This window comes from Falco biarmicus, chromosome 12, assembly GCF_023638135.1.
Source record: "Falco biarmicus isolate bFalBia1 chromosome 12, bFalBia1.pri, whole genome shotgun sequence".
Taxonomy (NCBI): Eukaryota; Metazoa; Chordata; class Aves; order Falconiformes; family Falconidae; genus Falco; species Falco biarmicus.
The window spans coordinates 10,547,507-10,572,726 of NC_079299.1; the positions used below are offsets into that span (position 1 = coordinate 10,547,507).

Here is a 25,220-nt window from a genome sequence, read left to right on the forward strand (position 1 = left end):
CCCACCCCCACCATGGGCTGCAGTATTATGATTATCCCAATTATAAATTTTGAAAAAGGACCCTGATATATTTAGTTCCCTACCTTCAGTTGCTCACAGATTTTCCAAGTTCAGATGTTATTAATTTGAGGCATATTGTTTATATTTGTATTAAATTCCTTAAAAAAAAAAAAAAAGCATAGTTACCCCATATTCTAGAAATCGTATCACATAGGAATCTTACACAGAAAAACTGATGTTAGTTGTAATATTTGTGAAAAGGTCATTATCACAACACTCACCTAACAAAGCAAAGAATACTATTTAAAGTAATCTAGTGATATGGCAGTCATATAACCTTATTCTAAAATTTATGATATATGATTTTAAATATTTGAAGATATGGTGAGAGTTAAGAGAATGAATGTAACTCTGTCTCTCTCTCTTAAACATTCTGTAATCCACTTGTAAATATATGCATCCACAAAGGAATATTATCATTAGTAAAAGAAAATCTGCCTTGACTTTGGGGACTTAACTTGTAGCCAAACACTTGTGGATGCTTGATTTCCAATCTGCTAACTATAATCCACTCTTTTATGGCCTATAGATGAACTCCTCTAGACAAAAAGAAAATTATCTAAAAAAAACTTTTTATGAAAGCTGTGTTCCATAGAGCTCATTCTCACTCTTATTCAATTAAAAAGGAACTTTTTTTCCTGAATTTTACAGGTTAAGTAATCTGGGCCCAGACTGTGGAAACAGACCCATATGTGATAACATTAAAACAATTATAGTACTCATGTCCAGTCATATGATGTAATTTCTTGGAATTTTCATAGGGAGATGTGCCATATATGAGTCCCTGTGATAGGTACTTTGATAGTTTTGCATACCTAACCTTCACAACTTTCTACCAGAAGGTCTAAAATAGTTAATGTTTTGCTTAAAGCCCTGATGTCTGAAGTCAGACAAATATTTTGGAACATTTTTTTCTTTGATTTCTTTGCCTTTTTGTTTGCAGTGAAGAGCTGGAAATATGAGTTGTTCACAAAGACCAAATAAAATAAGATCATAGTGGTATTTTTAACAACTTAAAAACTTTATACTTACCAAAAGCCTGACAGCTATAATGAATATGTAGATGCAAATTAAAGGAAAATCTGCCTTGAAGAAAGACTGAGCTACATATTATTTGTTAATATGTCACTAGTGCAAGGAGTTCTTTAAAACAGAGAATGTTTTCTATTTTTGTGCATTTTAAGTACAGGATTCCAGCTACTCTGTAAGCAACGGCTTACAGTAACAGCTTTCTCTCTCTCTGTGAAAACAAACATGTAAATGCTGCCACCTAAGAATCAACAAAAATAAATCCTACAGAAAACCAAGCCCCTTGAATTTTAGGTCAAAAATAAGTAAGATGTTCTTGAACTAAAAGAAGCATCAAAGATGGTCAAAGCAAGTCTGACACGGTGACCTGACAGCATAAATTATCGAGAGAGATTTTCCACGTAGCCTGTGTTTCTGCTCTAATTCTGTTTTGATTGCTTGGCTTTTTTTCTACAGGCAAAAAATTTTCCTGGTGTGCATGTCTACAAAAATGCTTTCAGATGATCAATTCTTTTTACTTAGGCCATTTTTGATCATTTGGCTATTACACAAGCACACAAATTGCCTGTTCTCCTTTCTCATTTCTGCAAGTTGTGTAACTCGTTTCTATGAGCAATTGCCACAACTCTCTGTAAATCTAGTGTGTCTGCACTTTGGTACTGACAATAATTAGGAATGTATGAAATGCGTTCATTTAATATAAGTCTGTTAATTAAAATCTTCGAGTGTAAATCCAGAGTAGGGGAAGAGTCAGCCTCTATGAATCAGAGACTAATTAACAGGTTTTCCTGGAATTCCTAGGGGAATGGGAACTCGGGTGGGTTGTCCCCTGAGAATTAGGGCAGATCAAATTATCTTTTCTTTGATAAAATAATGCAAATCTCATTTGCAGTCCAAGACTATGCAGCTATAACTCTGCTATGTCTCTCACAATCTTCAACTGTAGTCATTTGGATTTTCTAGGAACTGAAAAAATATTACAGCTATTAGATCTTAGATTCACTTCCATTTTGTCATTACTATTTCCTTCTTTTCTTTTGCCTAGCTTTCTCTCTCCAACCCTGTCCCCAAAAATGTTTTTTCAGGATCTCTTTAATCTCTGCTGTAGAATACTTATATCAAATGGCCCAGAAGGTCTTCATGTCAGATAGGGATATTATAGATTTAAAAAAAAAAACCAAAACAAAAAAACAACAATAATTAGTTCCATAAGTATATCTGCTTTATGAAATGGCTTGGGAATAATTTTTTGCTTAATACCATATTTTTTCCATTTATATGTAGTTTTTTCCCTGTGTTGATTTGATTTTCAGTTGTGAATAATTCCCCAAAAAGCCCGAATTATTCATTTCAATAGAGTTCAAGAATATTCTTAAACTCTCAGAATTGCTTTACCTCTTTCTCCTTTTCCATCAAAAACTCCATGAATCAATTCCAAGTTTCTCTTTCTGATGGAATTTTAGAACACGAAAATACAATGTTTTGACTGGCGTACCACAAACACATCTCTCACTCACACGCAATGCATATGCATAGTAATTGACGCTTTTAAGCACAGTAGCAATATATGCCTAACCTTGGAATAGACCCCAGAAGCATTTTCCCTAACATATCAGACAACCTTTCACTGTGCTATACCAGCTGATAGAAGACAACACAAGAAAACATTCAGTTTCAAATACCTTTTTGGCCTTCTACCATCAGACATAAAACTATTGACATTTTGTAACAAATAAAACATATTACACAAATTGCCCTTCTTTGAAGAAGGTAATAAAAGACTTTCCTGTTTCCAAAGCTCAACAAAGTTCAGATGCTTGTCTCACACCTAAGGCATGGAAAACTACCAAAAAGATGAGCAGGAAACGCTTGTCATAAGACAATTAACACAGGCCAGTTACTATAAATGCTAGGCTAAAGACATTCACTTACTTCCTCATCTGGAGTAACTGGCCTTAATTCCCAGTATCTGAGAAAATGGGCCAACTCCAAACATGGCCCAGGTTCGGAGCCAGCGCACTGGGACAAAGGTGCCCCGAGGGCAAGGGGGTGCTTGCCCATGCAGGCTGCGAGCTCCTGCAGGCTTGGCACCTAAGCACATGGCAAAAGTTGCTTGCTCAAAGTTTCATCCCATGAGCACTCACAGTCTGTTCCAGAGGACAAAAACCCCAATAATCAGTCCTCAACATCTTCCTAAAACCTCTCTCCCTGGCACCTGAAGGTATGCCCTTTTCCTGCTACAACACAGACAGGTGAGTTTCAGGAATTGCTGCAGTTGATTTTAACTGAATTGCCTAACTGTCCTGAAACAAGAGTAAGGAGCGTTCACATATTGCAGTGAATCAGCTTTCAGTAAGCTGTTTTTTGCTACCTCTTGTCTTCTAGCTATCAGTTCTCAGATGCAACGCCTGGAAATAGTCCTATAGGTGGGCTGTAAACCTGCTAATCAATGAAATATAGAGGCAAATTTAGCATTTCAGCAAGCAAGCCCTAAATGAACTTGGGTAAATAAAACAGTAGTACACTTTTTGGCTGAACCTGTGGCTGTCTTTATTTAAACACCAAATGTTTTCCTTATTTAGACAAAAATATTAACTCTCTTGCCTTGTGAAGATGTAACTTTCCTAGAAGTGTAATGTTTTATATATTTATATATCAGATATGGCATTTATAGGGATAAATAAAAAGTGCACAACTGAAAGACTGACCTTGTTATGTCATTAGCAAAATATTCAAAGTGAGCATTTTTCTTATAAAATCTTGTCAGATTAATTCCATTCCTTTTGAAATCAATGGCAAAGAAGCAGATTGGAAAATTCCCACATACAACTCCTAAGTGTTAGAAATATAAACTGTTTTTCTAAACAAAAATCCATCTCCTTTCAAAGACATATGAATCCTATCTAACCAATCCTTTGTATTCTTTACAGGTTCCATAATGCCTTTCTATTCAATCTCATATCATTTTGCTAAGGTAGTATAGACTCTCTTCTATTCCACGGGTACAAATACTTGGGCAAAATAAGGTACCTTAACTGCGCCAGCACTGGAAGAATTAGAGATAAAACCGCTCCTGCTTTATATTTCAGTCCCTGACTTACATATCAATTACAGAAAAGTCATGCAATAACTCCAAGATGCTGATCTACTGATACCATTGGAAGGTAAAAGTTTTGATGTATGTACCTTCAACAGCACCACAGGCATAACTGTACTAGTGGCACCATTGACTTGTTTTCATCTAAGAAATGGGAAACAGATCCACAGGAACGGAATTGTGGATTTCAGATGCAAAATTATATTTTTAAAGGCACGGACATCTGTGTATACATGTTGGCACAAAAAGCATTCTTATACAATAGGAACATCACACTATATTGACACATAACCACAGCTGCAGTGAAAGTAAATGGTGATGAACTCAAAACTGAAGAGAAAATCCTTTTCAGTCAGTGTGACAAGAATTTACAAGATCAAAATGATCGAATATTTATGTGACTACTTTTTATGTAGAAGGATATCCAGAATTATGTACTTATAAAAGTTACAAAATACATTAAATAATTTGTCACAATTCTTCATAAAATTTCTGTTCAGTAATATTTAAGATGAGGACTCATATAAAAAGTGTGAAAAGGCCACAGGACTAAGGATGAATATGAAGGAATAGCACAAGAATGCCATAACAGAGTTAGAAAGGCTGAAAGGCAAAATGAGCTTTAAAAGCAATGATTAAAAAAAAAAAAGCAACCAAGAAAAGGTTCTATTCATACTTCAAAGTTAAGTCAAAAACAAAGGAAAGTACAGATTCACTACTTCACAAGGGAAAAAGAAAAACAACAGAAGACTCAGAGAAGGTTGAAGCCTAAGGTAATAAGATAGACTATGCAATTAACATAGTTTCAGTTTTAACACAGTCTTACTCACTTGCTAAACTGGAGTTCCCCCCCAAGAATGAGACGCCCTATGTCTCCATGGAAAATCTACGTAACTGTGAGGTAAGTATGCTGGCAGTCATGAAGCTGGCGCTAAAATAACATTAGGGCTATGGCCATAAAAAGGTTTGGGAAGGAAACACGAACTGTTACGGCCATTTTACAAGAAAGTGTGGCATACAGATGTATTTGAGGTTTAGGGGAAAGGATAGGAGTATGACAACTTGTGTCTCTAAGGAAAGCACTCTAGTCTTGAATGATATTGCATCAGTCTTAGAAATGGCCTCTTAGCCAACAGTTAGGCGAAGGAATGAGTGCTCATTCCTGAAAACAGCTGCCAGTTTGAAGGAGAGAATGGAGCATGAAAAGGGAGAAATTTGGGACACCAACAATCTTATTCTGCCCTGTTTTAGTCTAGCACATCAGCTTTCAGCTGTTTACTGCACTCGTTTTTTCTTATAAGCTCATTCTTCTCCAAAGAACACAGAAACGGCCTTTCCTTAAGCAGCTGATCTCTTCATACATGCTTGCAAACTGCCAACTTCAGCCCAGCCAAGGAGGGATTTTAAGAACTGGATTCTGTTCCTCCAGGAGGAACAGAATGAGATGGATGCTGTCTGCAGCTAGATCTGCAGCAACTTGCTACGCCCAGCAGGTCTGTAGAGATAGGATTAATTTCAAGTCTGTGAGGCTATCACTGGAAAGACACACTATAACTCAATATCCCTAGCATGAAAATGGAGTTATTGACTGTCCCTTTTCAGAAAGTGTCTAGAACTTTTTTTTTCAATTATACAAGAGCACACAAGTTTTAGAAAATATGAGTGCTTTTGTATACTTGAGGCAGATGGATAGTTGCTGTGTCTTAGAAAAACAGAGCTGTGTGTTAGAAAAACAATATCCCATAAGCTAATTAAATATTTATGTATCACATAGGTGACACCAGACACTCAAACATCTTCCACATGTTGTTCACATTCAGTTAAGCTGTTTTGCTTGATGATGGGAATGTGACATTAGGAAATGATAATAAGCTGATGAGTGACTGCCATTTGGATAGTATCTCTGGAGCAAGAGTGGCTTCATAAGTTGTTCACATCCTTGCCACCCACTCAGCATTTCTGCCATAAGGCTCAAATCTGCATTGGTATTATAAGAGAGGAGAGAAATCTTACCCAAGAAACATCAACACGCAAATGGGTTGAGCCAAGAGGTAGTATAATAGTAACATTTCACTTTTAGTCCTGCTGGGCAGTGTATTCCAGATGGTGTGGGTGCTATGAACATCTCTGACTGCCTTTACCTGAAAGAAGTTCTTTGGAAAGGTCAAGACTAGTAGCTCTCTCAGTAGCAGCGTTAAGAAAATCCAAGCCTGCAAGTTGCCTATTATGAAATATAACAATTACATTAATGGACAGCTGTGACAGATGTACCTCAGCCTTTCTAATGTTTTCATAATCATGAGGAACAAAATTACTTCTATTTTCCATGGAGTACATATGTCAGATTTAATGATCTGAAAGATAAGTAAGAACTGAGCTGCTAAATCCATACTAGCATTCAGTATCCATGAAAATCAAAATGTTCTCCATTGCACTTAAACAGAGGGCATTAGATATTTTCAGATCATATCTGAAATGTAATATAATCTTTGCCCAGAAGGCAAAAGGACTAAACAGAAATATTTCCAGGTATTTCTGTACAAAGTATAGAGAATCACTGCCAAAAGGTGAATCTACTTAAATCTGTATCCAAACTACTCAAAAAGACAAAGTACTTCAAAGTTGCTGTGACCTGCATTGTTCTTCCAGGGACTTGTAGACAACCAGGCTTTTATGGGTATTTTGTTTCTATAAATAGATTGTTGAAAGCCTGGATTTCCTCCTACAAGGAGACAGTGAGACACTACTGACTGGTATACCTGAGGTAGGAGAGAATTTATTCTTCTCCAATTCACCAGGTGAGGGAAGAGTCGTACAAAAAATAGATCTTGTTCCTGCTTCTTCTTGTCACGTTAGTTCCAGTCAAGAAAGGGTCTTATAAGGATAGAGAGGTGCCCTCCTACTCCTGTGCCACATAGACATACATTTCAAGACCATCAACAATCAGACTTGGATGGGAAGGAAGAAATGCAGGCAAGGATGAATACAAGGACTCCACTCTACTACATGGACCAGGGCAGGGCAGGAAAACTGCAGAAGCTTTCATGCCTTTTGTCTAACCCAGAGCCTTTATAAGCGAAGATGGTTGCAGTTATCCCAGAGAGGATTGGGGAATATGTTAGAGGGCAACATAAATAACCAAACTCAACCCAAATCTTCTTGCTGTCACCTATTACCAGGACAGGCGCAGTTAACCCAGTTCTAGCCTTAGCCTCAACCAGTAACTTTTTCAACAGAAATAAATATGATTTCCCACGTTGCTGGAAAGATTTGCAGCAGCTCTGCCACAACACAAGTGGCAAGAAAAAACTGGTCTCCAAGTTCTAGCCTATATCTTTACCCTGATGTTGAATTTACATCTATCTGACCTTCATTCTCACCAGCCTGTCATTTTACATGTTGTTTCTCCATTTGATCCAAAGGTTGCCAGACTACCAGAACAAAAAACCTAAATCATCACACATATTCCTAAATCCGCTTGAAGGCACTAAATGTAACAATGAGATAAAATGGTACCTATTACCTTGCATTAAAAACACAAGCACCTAAAAGCATGAAAATTAATAAAGAGCATCAATCTGCTGCCCACAATATAGCCCCATTATACCTATTTCATCATAACACTATTTACTGGCACACCTTCATTGTTTTTAAAATACATAATTTTGTTTTCTTGATGTCAGTAGCTAAAAGTGTTCACTGAAAAGAGTGGGATCTGGATGGAAGGTAAATAGGTTGTATTAGATATTGTTCCTTGGCTTTTGCTGATGTCTAATGGGGAATGAAAGACATGAGGCACATGAACTTGAACCCATAATGCGATGGAGGTTTAACAGAACCAGAAAAAGTAAATCCAAAATACAAGGACCATCAAATGCAGGATGGTCATGTAGTCCAGAGCCAGGGACAAGACTGCTATAAAACAGCTGCTCTACCAAAGATGTTCCAAACTTGCAAACAAATGACCATCCCCACACTAAATTACAGTATTTTCCATAAAGTTTCTATAGCATCTAAGCAGTCAAGTTATGTTTTTAGGAAGGGGGAATGAGTCATCTGGTATTTTATGTCAGGTCATCCAAATCAGAAAACTCAATTTGACCTCTTTAATGTAAGGAAGTTATATTTCAACCTGACCAACCTGAAGTTTTTGCAGCATAAAACTGATATAACAGATTTGAATAAAAATTCATAAAAATATTTACGATGCAACAATATCAGTCACCTTTGCATTCTCTTTCTTTAAACTAATAATAGACATTTCATAAAGCTGAACATGAAAAACACATTTAAAAACAGCATTCGCAAGTCTGAATTTTACATTCTCACATGCAGGAATTAGGACCTAATCTGAAACCATGCTCTTTTCCAAGTACATGGGAACTGTGCCACTCACTTCATCCTTGCTAGAAAGTCACCCATGTATCCCTTTAACCCAGAGACTGAAACATCAGGGCTGAATTTTGCAGGTTTGCCCTTGCACAGCATTTTTGATTTGTTTTTGTTTAAGCAGAACACTTTGCAGGACTAAAAGCCCGCTCATGTTATTGGAACCATCATCTTGAAGGGAGACAAGCAGAGTTTTGAAAGGATTCAGGTAGTATCTGGATAAATACATGAGAGCTGAAACCTGAAGATGGATTTCGCGTGCTGAAAGAAAATAGATCAAATTGAATTATTCATCCAGCTCCAAACGTTGATTAAATCCATAGCTGGTGGCTGAGGGCTCAAGCCAACACAGATTTACAACTGAATAAAATTTAGTACCAGAAATAGTTCCATCAGTAGTGTTTGCAGAGCAGGCTGCAGTTTCCCTTTCTCTCATTTTTGAGATGCACTCAGTTAACAGCTTGTTATCTTGCTTACGGAAGAGAGGGGGAGAAGAGGACTTAACATTTTTCTAACCTGCAGTTCAAAGACAATAGATGCCTCTCTGCTTTTACAAAAAGGGAATTTTCTATAAAATTGTATTTAATTTTTTCGCAATATAGAAGTATATAAATACAGGAAGTATCTGGAGCTATGTTTTTAAGACCATGTTAATAATCAATGACTATGGATAGTTTGTTTAAATTCTTGAATCTGTGATAGGCGCAGGCAGAAGTTACTTTCTGTCTTTAAGTTGGCCACCTTGGAGTAGTTGCTATTGCAGCTGTGAAGTATTAGGTCAAGGCCACTGTAGGAAGCAAGATATCTGACTTGATCAGTCAATAGTCTAATGTGATTCAAAGACTCTTTGAATCACATTAGACAAAGTCCCTATCTCCTATAAAACCTGCAGAAATATAAATGTTACACTAGTAGATCTGATAAAATCAGGCTACTATCATGGTCTGTTTCTAATGCAGACTGCTCCTGGTGCATCAAGCATTAAAAACTCAGTCATATAAAATGGTTCTTGAAAGATACATCTTGCTGTTTATGTTCTGCCTATCAAGAATTTTGTTAAGAGAAGCCAGGTACTGATGAAATGTCATGGCTTTGCAGGCTCCCTTTTTCCTGATGACTAGTTCTTCTGAAGTCTAGTCTGTTCAAACTGGAGGAGCAAGAGGCAGCAGAATCCATTGCAAAGTGCTGTGATTTCTGTACCAGCAGAATGTATGCGTATACGTAATTCATACTGAAATGACATTTGGCATGTCACATGCTTCCCTGTGTTGTTGAGGGCACAAAAATAAACCAACAGGAGGCATATTTGTTTTTTCAATACAGAAAAAAGAAAATGTCAGACTTGACATGTACATTAGAGCTTTCCAAAGGATAAGATACTCTAGGTCAGTTCTCCTCTTATTTACATTTGTTTTTCTGTTGGCAGAATTATATTTGCTCAATTGGAATCTCTTGATTTACTCAAGTGTGAGAGCAAAACAATCTGATTCCTCTGTCTGTTCCAAATCAGCATTGTTGTGATACTCCCAATTCTTTCAACACTTCTACAATTTTGAAAAAACACCTCGGTCTTCCAAAAATTGGTCTTCTTTAATCTGTTTTATCTTGGTCAAGTTCCAAGCTTCATGTTGCTAATACTACCTCATTTCAAAATAAGGCTTTGTACATTTTTTCAGCTCATAACCTTCCTTAATATAATTGCTATAATTGTACTTTAGCAAGAGCACTTGAATGGCTGAGAAAAATATCTTATTAAATCTATGATAAAGTAGGGACTGAGCAATTATACCCTGGAAGGGGAAAAAAATCACCAGCAACTGCACATTACAAAGGTTGCAGAGTGCCTTGATGAGCTGACTGTGGCTCCCTGATCGATGAACAGCAGTAGATATGCATAAAAGAGTGTGGGTGCCTCGAGCGTGTCTCTGCCTTCGGTTAAGTCAGAGAAAAGGGAAAATAAAGTGCTTTACAGAAACCCACTCTCTTGCGTGGACTGATAGGCATACAAAATAAATAATATACATTAAACATAAGTAAGTGGAATGCCCAGTATGTGTCTTCAAATAGTCTATGTTTCAGCATATTCATCCAAATCAATCTCCTGTGCTATTTCTCTGGAGCTATTTATCACAGGGCAAATGTGGCTGACTATTAACTTCTATTCTCACCTGAACCAAATCAGCGACAATATCTGTGAAAACCTAGGACTGAGATCCAGTCCCTTAATCACTCGTGGAGAAGTGGCACAGTTTCAGATGAAAGGGTATTCAGCCACCCTAACCAGAAGTGAGCAAGGAGATTACTACAAGTAGCAGAAAACATGTCCCAATGGCAGAAGACACCAATAACGATATAAGTTCCCTCTGCAACTATACAGTCTTTGCAAGCACTCCACCTATTTCCTAGATACCATCGGACAAGCAGACATCAAGCCTACACAACTTCAGCTGCCACAAATGTGGAAAAAACTCAATCATAAGAATTCAACAGGAAAGGATAGCTGTGAGAACCTGCAGAACACAAGAATCACAGTAGAACACTTCTCACTCTTTTTAATGTCTGTATAGACCAGTGCCCAGACTGCAAAACACTCCCAAAGAACAGTGCCTAGAAACGGCATTAGTACCTGCAGTTTCTAGTAGAGTACCCCAGTCTTTGTAACTGGTGTTTTTTAAGGGCTACATGGCAAATATGGATGCAAACTTTGCCCAGTATAAGAAGGCGATGCGAAAACAGCACAGAAGAACAAGTGTTTAAGGTTTAGGGAAATAAAATGTTACAGAATTTTGGAGGGGGATGGGGTTTTGTTTCTTCGTTTGGGGAATAAATAAAATCAGATGATAGATAACTGACATTTGAGCTCTTCCGTGTTAATCCTTCTTTAAATGTACCCACTGATTTCTTACATGCATTCTGCTGTGTTTCATAGAAATCCTATGCCAATATTATTCATCTATAGTGGGCTACATTTTACCTACTGCTATAGCAACAAGTCCCCCAGTTCTCTCTCCTCCAATAATTCCCAGAGGAAACTGTAATTTTCAGCAACACATAAGTTGTTTTCTATAGTTACAACTTATTGGTCATGGTTATATGCTCCATCAATGGCACAACTCCACTAACCAGAGAACAAGGTACCAATACTGAGTTCCTCGGAGAAAAATCCACGTTTGTGTTGGTAAAAATTATCGAGTCAATGTCTGTATCTAAGGCAATTCTATTCCTTGCTACTGTAACACACAGAAATTCCTATTAAATCACTCCTGTAGCTAAAAACTTAAACACTATGGTGACTCAAGGAAATGAAGGTTAAAATTTTCACACCTGTTACATGTCAGCAATGGAAGACCCATTCCTGCCAGTTCTTTCATCAGTATCTTTCCATTACTGTGTCCTTCCAAAATGATAAATAAATCCCTGTGAAAAAAACCACATTGGGAACTGGTTCTTTTAGATTTTACTATTTGCAAAGCTATATATCAGATTCATCTCTTTTTAGCCCAACTTGTTCCAGTGTGCAACTGTGACCTGACACAGATATCACAAAACCTAAAAGTAGCAGATTTTATCAATGCATGGTTGATAAGAAGCATTGGCCCAAAATAAAATCAGTGTGCTTTCGGCTGCATCCTGCCTTAAAACTCAAGAGCCCAAGCAACTTCTGGACCATCACAATTTAGTGGACAACTCTCGTTCTCTTGCACTCTCCACTCCTTGTTTCCCTCCACATGACCTTGCAGATGTTCCCACGGAAAGTTATCCTAAAACAAGTCAATTATCATCTAGGAACTTATATCTGGAACATGGCCCTTTTGTGCATGGATACAGTTCAAGGTGATCAGCGCACTGTAGCACAGCCCTGTACTGTAAGAAGCTCTTCTATTTGCAATAAGATCAAAGGTATCTTGGCTTTGCCGTTTAGAAATCTAGATACTGATTAAAATTCTGGAACACTCTGACAACAGCTGCTTTAAACAGAAGTTACCAGATGGTAATATTTGTGTGGGTACCATGTCGTCTGGTACGGAACAAGCTAATGATGCACAAAATGCTTTGATGCACATCCTTCAAGCAGTAAACTTAAAAGTGATATGAGGCTTCATACAAGGACTCATGTACACAGCTTTGCAAGCATGTGTGATACAAATAATTTTTACCAATACAAGTATACAGGTAAGGAGCCACAAAGTTATTTGGCACATGAGGGTTTTTGGGATTAAAATGAGTATCAGCCTTCAAAATGACTAATATTTATGAACTTCTGCATAAATTTGCAGAAAGCTATAGATCATCCTTTAGATGTATTGCAGTTATGATGGTGGGGGTTTTTTATATTCCAAATATAAAAATCCAGCAGTTATATGGAGATTACAGCACAGGTCTCTCCCAGTCATATTTTGGAAATGGAACACGATGACAGCCTAAAACCCAAAATCCAACTAAGCCTGTCAAGTTTAAGGAAAACCACCAGAAAACTCAGGAAAAACTGTTCATGGGTTATCATCAACACAAACAAGACTAGAGCTGTTCCCTACAAGAAACAACTTGGCATTTCAGGCAGCTAATTTCAGAGCTATCTGCTGTATGTATATGCATAACAGGCTCTGATTAAACTCCTTTGGTATGAATGATAAAATTGATAATAGAAAAATGACAGGAACAGTAAGACTGCAGAGGTCCTCAAACTTTTTAAACAGGAGGCTGGCGCGCGGATGAAGTGGCAGGCAGTCATCTGCGGCTGCTTGGTTTCCCCACCACCACCCCCAACGAGGGCAGGGGGGTGTCTGTAAATACCGGGGGGGCAGATTGAGGAACCTGGGGGGCCGTATCCGGCCCACGGGCCATAGTTTGAGGACCCCTGAGTAAGAGGATTCCTTGCACTGGTCTTGCAAGGACTGTGAAGACTCTGGAGGCTCAAATCATCATCAATATCCTGGTTTTTTTATTTACTGAACAAATCCACAGAGCATCGCTCAGGCAGAAATAAAAGTAACAGTATCTACTAAATTGTGGGCTATTTCAAGAAATACATGGTTGTGGTCTGCATTTCCACTCTTACTCTAGAGTTCATGCACTATATGCAAAACTAAAAATAGACCTTCACATGCACCTTGATTTCATTTTTTCATTCAACCCTTGAGCAATACAAAAATAGGAACCTATTTAAAGTATATACTTTTACACAGCAGGGCTCAGTTGGAATCTCCCTGAAAATCATGTTGGACAGGTACCCTGCTGATATAAATTGCAGTGCTGAAACCTTTATCAAAGAACACAGAATAATGCTGAGTAATTAATTCAACATTTTTGTGTGCTGGAAAGCTCACTGAATTTATTTTTTGTTTTGTTTTACTGAAAATTAAGTGTAGCAGGCTTGCTTTGAATTAAATACTCTACTTCTCATAAAATATTTTTTTCATAAAATAAAAGAAGCCTGCTGACAAGTAACAGATAACTAAAGTTTGATCAAGGTCAGATAAATTCTGTTCTTAAGTACCTCTGTAAAACACAAATGTATTACTCATTAGGACTCTTAGGAAAGAGTCCCTCAAGTAAGCATATGCCAAAAAATCAACTATTTAAAATAAATGAGCAAAATTCACTACAAATGGTCTAAGTCAGTGACTCTGGTGATCACCCTTTGTTCCTCTATCTTGCTATTTAGGACTTCTGACAAAGAAATCAGAGTGATATTTGTTGTCCCTAGAAATTTAAGACAGAATAATCACATCAAAACATATCAACTTATTTATGTATTTTTTTATTTGTTCTGTTGGACAATTTCTCCAGGACAACTATTATATTCAATATCCTCAGTATATTAGCATCCTGCAGTAATGTATTTAAGTTGGGCATGTTTATTATATTTATTAGCCAATGGACAAAAATAACAGAATGAGATGTAATAGAACACATACATCTTGTATGTAGTTAGCAAGCAATATATTTAATTGTTTCTCCTTCATTTTTGTTGATTTAAATGAAAGTAAACAACAGATTCTAAATCAAATACAATTTACTTATTACAGACCAAATTCTTTTCCAGGGATCTGAGCAACCCTGAACTTTAAGTATTACTGTAGCCCTCGAAGTTTACCGTAGCAACAGTGAGGCATTCCCACTGGACTGCATCTGTATGTCTGCATTGGGGAAGAGAGGAGTGTCCTACACAGCCCTGTGTCCATCAGGAAGAAGAATATGGTCACATAATGTCCTGCCTACATGTTGTATGTGGCACTGACATATGAAGAAACCTGGTCCATGTACTCTCTTGATTTTCCCAACACCTGAAGCGTGAGAGAAGCTCTTGCACAAGAGTGAAAAGCCAAAGTGCAACTGTGCTGTCTGGAATAAGCTAGGGGACTAGACAAAAGTAAGTGAGAGCTACAACTTGCCCAGAGTGCCAATGAGAGAAGACCAGGGGCTCAGCATCAGCTGAGGTCACCATCACGGTCCACCACTCCTGATGTGAAGCTGTCAGATCAAGGATGCGAAAAAGTGGCATACCGCATAGCCTATTCCCATACACAGAGGGGAAAGGATGCAGCTCCTGAAAACTTTCACATTTGCTCAGACTAAAGGTTCAGCTCAGTACATGGAACAGAGTAAGCAAAAATCATGTCTCTTGGCAGACCCTTACAGGTCTACCACAACACAGTTACCTGTCACTGTTTTACCCTGACTTATTCCATCAACACTTCTACTTTCTTCAGAGATGGGTTTAAGCCACAAATTGCACATGCAGCTCTAAATTCCCCTGAATTTTCAGATGAAGAGAAGTGCCAGGAATTTAAAATTTATTTTCCCGTAGCTGGGAAATTATTCTTACAAAACAATAGTTCTCTCCTGTCCAAATACAGTAAGTGAGCACACGTTTTATTCTCCTAAAATGTGCACAATTGTACAACTAAGCTGTTTCTATGCTATTTACTTGTCATGATTTCACTTTCATCACATTCACATACTGAAGTATTCAGCTGACAGAACAACTGGCTTTCTTTTTAAATAGTGGATGAAGAGCTATAAAAGTAGAGAAAAAGTGAATCTGACACAATGTTGGAATTTAGATACATGATCAAATATCTAAAATACTAAAGGATCTTAGGGCCTAAGGAGCTTTTTTTGTCTCCTGAATTATCACTGGACTTTTCTAAATGTTACGTGGAACTGGGGTTGGAGACAACACAAAAAGTCATTTAGATTAGGCATTGCAGTCTTCAAATAAAATGTAGATGAAAATTATAGAAACTCTGGAGGTCATCCTACTGTCATTAAAACAGATTGCAAACCTGCTGCAAGACAGAGGGAGCAGGAGCCAGCTATCTGGTAAGTTATTAAATATAGAGCCCTATTTAAAAGTATGCAATTTCTTCAATACTCAGTCTTCAAAGCAATCTGTCATACACTATGTAGTTAACCTTCATAATATAAGCATTGTATCTGCACTTTGAAAATAGAGTAACTAGGGATAATTTAGTGATCCTCTAGCAAAAGTGGTGTAACTGTGCCTCAGGAGCTGCCTCATTCTTTCTGGCTTTGCCTAAATGTCAGTATCAGGATTTTAAAAAATAATTTCCTGGCTTCTCTTCTCAGGACAATATCCAAAACACTATCTCACTTTCTATGCTGCATGAAAACAGAATTAAAATAACAGCAGTATCTTCCACCTTGTACTACGTATACCATTTTGAAAGTATTTCCTGTAACTCTATCCAAGCTCAACAAAAAGCACCTACGATCTGAAGCAGAAAGTATCAAGTATAGTGACTCCCCAAGGTCACACCGTCACTAGTTTTATTACACCTGTGCTGCACAGCCCGCTGAAGTAGTTACCCCATAGGCTAACTTCTGGAGAAATTTCTGCTTTTGCAAATCTATTGTTCACATGCAACAATATCAGTCATATAAGGCTTGCCAACCTTTTGATCATCTCTACACCCTGTGGGTAGACAAGTACAATTAACACAACTCAATCCCTTAAGTCAAAACCGCTGAGATCCAAGAATTTCATATTTTTCTAATAGCGAATCCATCTTTAACCCGCAGTACTGGAACATGAATTGAATATAAAGTAGGCATAATACCTTAACAAATATCCTAGATTAACATTTCAATTACTGTTACTACATCAATAACAAAGAAAAATTAATAAAATAACTGCAGGATTAAGCAGTTATGGTCTAACATTTCTAGTCTTACTATGATTTGTTCAAACCCATTACAGGTACTTACGTATCCCAGTTCTCCGAGAAGTAAAATGCAACACATTTTTGTTCAAAGATAATGTGTTATAACAGGAAGCATTCCTAGTGATGCACAGGTCCTAACAAAACCAGCAGCTGGATAGAACAGAGGCAGTGTGTTCCTTAAAGACATTTAGCAAATGGGATTTCCATGTCAATCTGCACCTGCCATTTTTAAGTGACCCCTCTTGACCCTCCACAAGAATAGGCAAATAGCGTTAGATGTTTCATAGGGGTTTTGACACTAATGTCTTCAGGTAAACATAACCATGCTAAACATGTTTAACAGATTAATAAAAAATAAGATCCCTCATATTATAAAGATGCCGATACGGGTTTTCATTTTGCTTATCTCTGTTATCAAGTACAAACTCAACCTCAGCATGAATTTGGCATGACAAATTAAGATAACGACAACAGCTTCCTTTGAATTACTTGTTTCCCACTCTGTTTAAACCAGTAAATTGCATTTAAATGTGTCTTTCAAGGTGGGGTATTCCATATCTTGTTAAAAGCCTCTGATTCACTTCAGGATCCCTTTATAGCTTCCTGTGTAGGTAAGCAGGGTTTAGCACAAAAAAAAGCCCAACTCCAAATATAGGCAGTTGTGTTTAGCACTGTGTTTGTTACCACATTAATTTCCTGCATTCCTGTTCCAACATGAATGTCATTTCCCAGTGCAGAGAAGCCTCAGTTGTAGACAGTTTACAGAGATCAGCCTCAGGCCACTAATACTCTGGAACAGAAATGTTATTCTTTCCTTGGAGACCCATGCCATCTCTGGAATGAAGGCTGATTTTTCAGCACACAAACGAGGATGCTAAGTGTACTTCTTGGAGGAGGGATTCCTGAAATTTTCCCAGGGATGGGAAAGATTATTCTTTCTGTGGTATCAGTACTGGAATTACATATTTTCAGAAGCACAGGAATGACTTCGGGGAGTGATAAGTTCTTCTCCTTTACTTCCCACTACCACCTAGCAGTTCCTGACCCTTTGCCTTGCTCTTGGCAGGCTCATCACTCTTTATCCCCTTATTTAAAATTGTGAGCAAGGAAAGAATGTTTTATCACTGCCAAGGAGGAGTGGCTGCACAGGGCATAGGGAAGGCAACACAAAGGAAGGAAAAAGCTGTGTGGGTAGGTGTGTTTTTGGTTTCCTATCTATGCAATAGTCTATGAAGCTTCATGCTACAGCAGCATCTCATAGCACATATTGCCTCATGTAGAATTAAATCATTTTTTTAATTTGGAAACTTAACAATCAGCAAGAATGCTAGCTGGCAGTACACAGCAGCTCCTTCATCCAAGGAAGGATTCTCGTCTCCAAGAAGGACATATTCCTTCTGCTGTCAGTGAGCCATTTTCTACTTTGTGCCAAAGAGTCTGCAGAAAGTCTGTCAGTCAAGACGAAACACACAGATTCAAAAACATAGCGTACACTTGGCCATACCATTCCCCACAGTCAGCTACAGAACTGAGGGAAAAACATATAGCATCTGTGGAGGATATGTGAGAAAAGGTGATTTCCAGTTCACCAGCGTGTGTGAACAGGTAGGAGAGATGTATTGCTCCTACTATCCTGAATGCACCTCACCCCCACACCCATCTGCACACATATCCATAGAAACCAGTGCTGACCCACAACACAACATGCTGCACTGCACCCTTTACATATTCATTTGGGATATGCCAAGAATGATCCCTACCCATCCTCCTTATACAGCATCACATGTGGGACTGTCCCTTTCTCACAATGCCATTGTTACAGTTCTGGTCTTTCCTAAGCTCTCCTGCTTTTCACAGTCCCTCTGCAGATATCATTGTATCATTGCAATTGCCCTAGGGCAGCCATTCTTACCTTCACATCTTGCATCAGGGTCTTCACCAGCAGCAGCTGACATAGCTCATGTGATTCATGATCATAAGCCATGCATATCATATGTAGCACTCGTATGGTTGGGAAGAAGCCTTACTTGGAAACAGAACAGTGAAGAGACAGAGATGGATGTACCATTCATCTCAGACATGTCTGGAGGTACATGTTGCTGCAACAGATTTACAAGTAAATCAACTTCTTTTTTTTCCAATTTGTTTTCAGTGTTCAGGGTTATTTTTGGCTAAGAATGTTATTCTTTGAGTGTCTGAGCTCCTCTGGAGGCTTCTTCTTCCTGTGAACCATGGACTGGTTCACTGAGCAGCCTCCAAGTCCTGTGTGGTAAGCTATCAGTTCCAAGAAGAATGAGTCAAGTGTTTGCCCACATGAAATTCATTCCCTGTTATTTTAGGAAGAGGCAGAGAGGCTCATAACTCATTCTCATCACTGCTGGGAAGCAATCACCAGGTCTCTTGCACAATGCAGTGAACAAGGCTTTCATAGAGATTTAGGCAACATAATGTTACAGCCAAGGTAACACATGACATGGCAATGCCATGGAATGTGCTCTTGTAACGCAAATTGAACACTTCAAAAGATATCCCTGCACTTCATCAGGGATCGTCCATCTGCATCCAGGTTGAGATTTGTTGAAAACATTATAAAATAGATTCTGCTAATTATTTTTAAACTTGTTAATGAAATAATTGCATTACTAACAATGACAGTAATAATTTGAGTTGTCAATACTATGGATTAAATCCCACAGATGTGCATCAGGATCTAAGCTGATCACTTCCTTTGAATGTGAAGGGTTTGGAATCCCTGGGTCATGGATCTCATTTTGGAAAGGTGAAGCTCAATCTGCAAACCCATGCTTGATCTTGCCTTTCTCTAAAGAAAGGCTGAATCTATATCAATCCTTTCCTTAGCTGTGCAGATGTATCTTCTGCAGTGAACACAGAAGAGCAATGCTCAGGAGGGTCTCAGGGAATGTTAAATCCTCTGCTCCAAGCCCAGATTGACAACTGGCCTGAAGAGTCACATGAAGTCTCCTTTATCAGACTGCAAACTTGTATCAAGTGCCACTGCAGAGACTAAATTATTGCAGTGATCCATATGGCTGGTGGACGGGTTCATCTAGGTTGAGGTACTTTATAAATGTAATGCCTAATTACCTTTATGACTTCAGGACCTGTAGAATCCACCAGCCCTGCTTATGAAGTCCATGTCATGAGTAAAGGTACTGATAGTGTACCTCCAAACATGGCTTAAAGAACAGAATTTTTGCACCAATTCCCAAATCCTGCTTTCTGTTACAGAGTTGCATTCAGTCATGTAGTTTTCCTATGAAGGACTGAGGGACAGTATCTGCTTTACAGATGCATGACAGAACAGTAAATAGCACAGAATATAATGCCATATAAAAAGAAAGTGGCAAGTGGTCACTGTAGCTGAGACTGAGGTTAAATTTCTTTCTAAAGCTTCTCTGTCAACAAGCTATTTAAGGCTTGCCTCTATATTTTTATCCTTCCTGCTGGTTTGAGTTTCTGGATCATTACTGCAAATTAATGATAAAGATATTAGTAAGACAGACTTCCTTCCAGTGGTTGGAAACATGTATTTTAGAAACATGTTCCTCTACCAGTTTATTGCAGCCAGAAATTAAAGGTTTCCAAGAATCAAATCAAGCTATTTATATATTAGATGAGAAACAGAAGGGATAGATTTTACTTTTAAAATTTCAGCAACAAGACAACTTATAACTGTGCCATTAAGATGTACTCTGGAGAAAAATGAGCAGATGTAAGTATATTTATAAGTACCCATCAGTTTAGCTTGGTTAGGAGTGAGAATGCAGATTTTGTATGTTGCATGTAAAAAAGAAGATGATGGAAATAATCTCAGCAGCAGCTTAATTGTGCAGTCTTTATGTTGTGCTTGAACTTGCAAGATGCACGATCTCCACTAATGTTCACAGGGCAGTGTAAGCATTGGCAGTTGGTATGTTCTCTAAAGAAGTAAAACTTGTGCATTAGAGATGCTCTTAAGAGGATGACCTCCTCCCTAAGTGATACTTTTCAATTCCTGTACTGTAGCTTTCACCTAATAGTTTGAATCTCACACTGATTCAAATGTGATCCTTTGCTAATGCGACTACTTCAGAGTGTAAGAGGTATGTTGGTTAAACTCATGTGACTGCAGCTTCCTGGAAATAAAATTTAGAATAGTAAAGCCACAGAAAACTGCAAACTCCAAACACATTACAGTACACCCAGCTTATAACAATATCCCCTGAAAGACACACAGAGGGAAAGCAAGCAAAGGACCAAAGGATAACATGAATTAATACAGAAACCCTAAAGATATATGAAGATAGGCAAAGGCTGGGAGAATTCAGTTATTTCTGACATTTATAATTCTGAAAATTAGGCTCCAAAGCCTCTAAGGAGTTTTTGCAGCACAACTACATTTGAAGTCTTAGTCTTGATGTTTGTTTTTACTACAGCATTGTCTGCCGTGGTTGGAGTAGCCCTAGTCACCAAGATGGTGACTAAAGAATGTTGTAAGGCAGCTAGAGAAGCACTTTACATGTCTTTCCTTTCAATAATTCTGCAACAGGGAGACTGTCACAGATGAGTTTGGGATTTAAAATGGAATAGCATCTCTCTTTTGCCTCTTTTACCAATTCGTTTGGATGCACCATATGCAAGCAGGGGAAAAATCCCTGGTATTGATCTGCTTGTGCTTTTAAGATAGAGGATGGGTGAGAGAGAAGTAGAGGGGAGGAGAGGGAGAGAGAGGCGGGGGGAGAGAGAGGGATGGAGGAAGAAAGGGCAAGCTGGTTAATGTTTTTCTTTCAGCTTGTTTTTATGAGTCACTCCACTAAGTATTTGCATTAGCAGGTCTCCTGCTGCTGCTAGATCATTCAACTGTTTGTTTAGTTGCTGTACCTCTTGAGAAGTCCAACACCGAATTTTTATGCATCTTCCTTGTATTTTACTAATGAATTAAATCTTTAAAAACCAAATAACTTCCCATCAGTGTGGTCCCTATGGCAGTAGCAGTCCCCCCAAACTCAGTACTATTACCCACTTGAGTAAAGGTTACAGAACCAGATGACTGATATTTTTTGTTGCTTCTTCATGTGTTGTCTCCTGACCAAGTTGTACCAGAAAAAGTGAAAATAACAACATAACCGGAATGTCACAATATTCAAGTTTAAAGTTGCTTAAATCTTGAACAACATTTGCAAACCCAAACACTGAGTATAATTTTGGTCAAATCACTTTGAAAGAATTGTATTTCTTCAGGTATGAGACTAATATTGCTCAGAAACACATCAGATCAGAACCTACGTATGCAATAAGACTGACATTGCCTTATTCCTACAGAGTAGGGTCTTAAAAAATTTTTACTACTGAGTTATACAAGAGCAGGTCTGTAAGCAAAACTCTATCACAGCCAGCATCAAAAGAAGCTGCTAAGTCAAAGGAAAGCAAAGGATGAAAACAGCAGACAGCTTTTCTGTCTTTATGAGGATAACTAGAAATTTTCTGTTTGACCTCCTTTACCTCTTGCTTATTCTTCAACATTCTGAATTTCTGTAATAGTTTGCTTTCAACAAACATTTTTTGTATTCCCTTTTCAAGAGTACCACTATAAGAGACATTAATTAAATACAAGCTAGAAACCTGCCTGTTATGAGTAAAAGGCAATAAAAGCATCAGAACTTACCTGTTCACAGAGAAGGATGGTTCAGACAAGAGATCCACTCTGTGTAAGAGACTGGGTCCCAAGAGGAGCATTTGTAAAGGAAGCTCTTCAAAATAGCTCTATATCTTCTGCATAAGGTGTTTGTGTTGGTTTTCCTTGTCTTCAGTCAAAACAATGACTGATAGGAGAAAAGGGGGTGTTTAAAAGGATGTAAAAGCCTTGTCTTGGTTCTAAAAGAATCAGCACAATAAGAGCAACTTTTCTTGATTGCAGGTTTATAATCTACGCAACTTTCTCTTAAGCACAGTCCAACCCCAAAGAGCAACCGTGTATAAATGGTATCTTCTTACTTACTACATCTGTTCCCTGTGTGAATTTGGACATGCGTGCGCTGACTTCAGTAATCAAAATACTGCGTTTTTGAGTTACTTGTTATTCTTGCTATGTCAAGATAACTGAGGGAGTATGAGCTACAGCTTTTGTCTATCATCAACAGAACTATGGGATAATTAAAGGACTAGTCAGTTATTTGTATGCAAATTAACTGCCTAGGGGAAATTTAAAGCTTAGCTTGCCCTTCAGAACATTTATCACCTGTAGAGATCTGCTAGAAGACATGAAGCTAGAAGATAAAAATGTTTTGTTGCTTGATTTAATTTGAAGACTTTTAGGGAAAGAAAGCCTGCCTTCCACTTGCCACCTGGGCATATTTTATTTTGAAGTGGCTGGAAACATTAAACACAATTTTCTCAAGCTGGAAGTTAAATCTCCTTCCTGTATAACCATGGTTTTATTCTAGATACATTCTTGCCCTATATGCTGCTTAGGCTCAAAACAGAGTTTAGAGAGGGGATGTCACTGTGATGGCTCTGAACAGCAGTGTCTCTGCTTAATACTGACAGCAAGACAGTGTTACAACTTGTGTTCTGCAACTTATACTATTTTCCAGAGCATGGTATTGATGTTTAAATTTATTTACCTATACACAAGGAGCACCAATGATCAGCATGTTTTACTTGGAATGTCCTTCCTTATCTCTTGCTCTACAGCAGGTGAAACTTACTAGCTAAAACAAAGATGTTCCTTTGGAGTGGTTAGGGCACACTCAATAAGAGTATAAAATAACTAGCAGTCAATTAAAACATTCCTTCAGGTGAAGTGCTAAAACACTGCCTGGACTCTGAGAAAGCTAGATTTAATCCGTGCTAATAATCCCATGAAGGATTTGTTTCAAAATTACCTGAGCCTATGCAGCTGATTTGCCTATGGTATAGCCTTCTTGCCTGACACTGTGGCTTGTAACTCTTCCACTGCGGGCTCCTCAGTTCCCGTTCTGCTCTGTAACGCAGCTTCTTAACAGCTTCTTTTGGAGCTGCATAATCTGAAAGGCAGGAGACAAAGAGGTCTGGATGAACATTTTTAAAGAACTGCAGAAAATATCATAGTGCTCACATGAAGTCTAATTTATCCTCTGGTCACTTAGTGTGGGTAATGGACGCCGGTGATGGAATGTGCGTGCCCTGGGCTATACACTGGTTCATTACGCACGTGCAGCTCCCTTTAAGTTTAATGTGAATTTAACATACCAAGGAAAGGGAGGACGTACCATTCAGGGTGAATGCATGTCCTCAAAAAAGCTAATGAACTCCTACAATAATGCCTGTTTCCAAGATAATGTTAAATATTGGATAGCGATAACTAAGCACTTTTATGACTGATACATACACGTCAATTGTTCATCTCCACCAGTAGTGTGTTAGTGACAGCACAGAAAGATGTTTTTCTACCAACTCTTTACTCACTCTTAACATTAAATGTGTGGGGAGAATTATTGCTTCCAAGATGTTATTTTTTACAGTACCTTCGAAGCAGCACGTGGCTGGGGAGCGCTCCGTGCTAGCGGGCCAGGCGGACAGTCACCACGGCCCTTCTGCACCTCAGAGCCTCGCGGAGGGTCCCGGCCACGGCCTGGTGCCAGTGGGCACACGGCCGCTCTTGCAGCCACAGCCCCGCGCTGAGGGTCTGAGTATTGGCTCTGATGTGCCAACACATTTTATCGCTCACCTTTTGATACATGTTTCTGAAAGCGCTCGGGGTGATGCACTCGCTGGCTGCCCGGCCGCAGCACACGCTTCGCCAGCCTTTGCCGCCCAGGCCCTCCTGAGAGCCACGGCTCTAAAAATAAGACGGGAGAGCTATAAATAGGAGCCGCTGAAATAGGTTTCAAAATGACCCGTCAAGCCGCTGCTGCGGAGGGGAAGGAGGGGAGGGGGAGGCAGGGCGGGCGAGATGGCCGCGGGGCAGCGGGGAGGGCGGCCGCGGCGGCGGGCCGGGAGGGCAAGGGGAGCGGCGGCCCGGCCCTGCGGCTCCTCCCCGGGCAGCCGCGGTTGCCAGGCGGATCCCCCCGGGCCGGCGGCCGCCGCTGTGCGGGTCTGGGGCCGCGGGAGCCGAGCGGGCTGCCCACCGCCCGCCAGGTGAGGGCCACCCGCGCCGCCCGGGGGGGTCGTGAGGGGACGCGCGGGCCGCCCCAGGCTGCGGGGGGGCAGCGGGGTCTCAGGGTGCCGGGGTCAACGCAGCTCGGTGGAGCCCGGCGGCAGGACCAAAGGCCGTGGGCACAAACTGAAACACGGGAGGGTCTCGCTGAAGGTGGGGAATCACATTTTCCTGTGAGGGTGACAGAGCACTGGCACAGGCTGCCCAGTGGAGTCTCCATCCTTGGTGACATTCGCCAGCCACCTGGACATGGCCCTGAGCAGGGGGTGGGAGCAGGTGGCATCAGAGGGCCCTTCCCGCCTCTCCCACCCACGATTCT

The 25,220-nt window shown here is 39.3% G+C and overlaps 1 long non-coding RNA gene across 1 annotated transcript; it reads right to left on the bottom strand.

The window, feature by feature from the left end:
- Positions 1 to 83: 83 nt before the first annotated feature.
- LOC130157346 (uncharacterized) lies at positions 84 to 23,759 on the bottom strand. The gene is made up of 3 exons (XR_008824815.1): positions 23,649 to 23,759; positions 22,430 to 22,586; positions 84 to 158 (listed from the first exon to the last, which is right to left on the bottom strand). It is a non-coding gene; the product is annotated as an uncharacterized LOC130157346 (long non-coding RNA).
- Positions 23,760 to 25,220: the final 1,461 nt, after the last annotated feature.